A 2,915-nucleotide genomic window follows, 5' to 3' on the forward strand; every position below is an offset into this window, starting at 1 on the left:
GGTAATTGAGCTTTGAATTGGCCGTTGGATTGAGGTAAGTGTTTGGTCTAACTTTGACTCGAGGGATTAGGGACCCCCGACTTTATTGCTATATGAAATTCCATGTGTATGGCGTATAGGTGGGGTGACGAGTACCTATGCGCCGCCAAATTATTTGTTTAGCTTGTTCCCTTCCCCGTTCCTAATATATTGTCTTCATGTCTTAATTGCTACATGCTTATTGGTGCTTCCATGTCTAATTGCTTCCTGCTAAATGTTGTTTTCTTTACTGAAGGTATCAATTGTTTCGTAGTTTCCTTGTATTGCATTATTAGTTTAAGTTAGTTTATTGGTGTTTCATGGTAAATTTTGGTTGGTCTCGTTGTGTAGTATTAATTGATGAAGTTTTATAATTTTATAGATTTCCGTTTGGTTTGGTTTGAGGCATAAGTATTGTGGAGGGTTTTGAGCTAAATTGTGAAATACTTGTTCTTATTATGTGATTGGTACTGATATGGTGGGATCGGGTTGCACGCCGCAACACGAGGAATAAGGGTGATATATTGAGGAGGAATAAGGGTGAAATATGATTGTCTGATGGGATCGGGTTGCACGCCGTAACAGGAGTAATAAGGGTGGACAGGTGGGATCGGACTGCACGCCGCAACAAGAGCAATAAGGGTGATATATTGAGGAGCAATAAGGGTGGACATGTGGGATCGGGTTAATAAGGATGAATGTTCATATTGTTACTGATGATATAGTGGGATCGGGATGCGAGCCGCATCATTTGTTGTTTATGTATTCCTCTTCTGCTGTGATTTATTCCTGTAGTATTGTGACTCTCTTAAGGATTGGTTATAGCTGAGTACTAGCAAGATTTTTGGGTTTCGTACTTATTTTGCTGCAAGTTACTGTTGCAATTCGTTCTGTATTTCCTTTTTATTTCATTATATACTGTTACAGGTTATATTGTAATTGCCCCGTCGTAGCCTCGTCACTACCTCGTCGAGGTTAAGCTCAGCACTTACCAGTACATAGGGTCGGTTGTACTGATACTGCACTCTGCACTTTCTGTGTAGATTTTAGAGCAAGTTGTGGCTGATCGAGAGGTCGGTGGCAGATACTTCACTTAGGAGACCCAAGGTAGTCCTGCTGGCGTCCGCAGGCCCAGGCGTCCCCTTCTATGCTTCTATTTTCCTGTTTCCTTTTCTTTTGAGACAGATGTAATTTCTTTCAGATCAGTATTTGTAGTAATTCGTAGTATGTTCGTGGATTGTGACACCAGTTTCTGGGTGGTAACAGTTTTCGGTATCTGTTAATAGTATATAGATAATAAGTTAATTATGTACTTCTGCAAGTATTTCCATTTGATTTAGTTTTGTTAATTTTAACTATAAAATGTAAGAGAAAAAGGTGAATAGAACTCTAACGTTGGCTTGCCTAACGAGTGCGATGTTAGGCGCCATCACGGTCCGACGGTGGAAAATCCGGGTCGTGACAAGTTGGTATCAGAGATCGGAAGTATGATGACCCTCATTTGCTTGTCCTTAGGGACACAGTGTGGCACGGTGATGCCAAGGAGGTTACGGTTGGAGATGATGGAGTTTTGAGGATGCAGGGTCGTGTTTGTGTGCCTAATGTGGATGGGCTTCGTGAGTTGATTCTGGATGAGGCTCACAGTTCCCTGTATTCTATTTATCCGGGTGCTGCTAAGATGTATCAGGACTTGTGGCAGCATTATTGGTGGAGGAGGATGAAGAAGGATATTGTTGCGTATGTGGCTTATTGTTTGAATTGTCAGCAAGTAAAGTACGAGCATCAGAGACCTGGTGGTTCACTTCAGAAAATAGATATTCCTGAGTAGAAGTGGGAGCGTATCACTATGGATTTCGTTGTTGGACTCCCACGAACTCAGAGGAAGTTCGACGCAGTTTGGGTTATTGCGGATAGACTGACCAAGTCAGCACATTTCATTCCTGTGGTAGTTTCCTATTCTTCTGAGCGGTTGGCAGAAATCTATATCCGTGAGATTGTTCGTCTTCATGGTGTGCCCGACTCTATTATTTTTGATCGAGGTATGCAGTTTACCTCGCATTTCTGGAGGGCAGTACAACGTGAGTTGGGTACGTGGGTCGAGTTGAGCATAGCGTTTCATCCTCACACGGACGGACAGTCCGAGCGTACTATTCTGATCTTGGAGTATATGCTCCGAGCCTGTGTTATTGACTTTAGAGGTTCTTGGGATCAGTTCTTGCCATTAGCGGAGTTTGCCTACAATAATAGTTATCAGTTGAACATCCAGATGGCTCCCTATGAGGCATTATATGGTAGACGGTGTCGATCGCCGGTTGGGTGGTTTGAGCCGGGGGAGGCTCGGTTATGGGGTACAGATGTAGTGCAGGATGCTTGGATAAGGATTAGATCATTTAGGATAGACTTCGTACAGCTCAGTCCAGGCAAAAGAGTTATGCCGACTGTAAAGTTTGTGATGTGGCATTCATGGTCGGAGAGAGAGTGTTGCTTCGGGTGTCACCCATGAAGGGTGTGATGAGATTTAGGAAGAAGGGCAAGTTAAGCCCTATGTTTATCGAACCTTTTGAGATCCTTGATCGAGTGGGAGAGGTAGCCTACAGACTTGCGTTGCCCCCAAGTTTATCAGCGGTATATCCAGTGTTTCATGTGTCCATGCTTCGAACGTATCACGGCGATCCATCCCACATGTTAGATTTCAGCACTGTCTAGTTGGACAATGATTTGACCTACGAGGAGGAGCCGATAGCTATTCTAGACCGGCAGGTTCGTTAATTGAGATCGAAGAGTTATCCTTCGGTTCGGGTGTAGTGGAGAGGTCAGCCTGTCGAGGCAGCTACCTGGGAGTCCGAGTCCGATATGCGGAGCAGATATCCCCACCTATTTACCGGCTTAGGTACTTT

Source organism: Nicotiana attenuata, unplaced genomic scaffold (assembly GCF_001879085.1).
Source record: "Nicotiana attenuata strain UT unplaced genomic scaffold, NIATTr2, whole genome shotgun sequence".
NCBI classification, from domain to species: Eukaryota; Viridiplantae; Streptophyta; class Magnoliopsida; order Solanales; family Solanaceae; genus Nicotiana; species Nicotiana attenuata.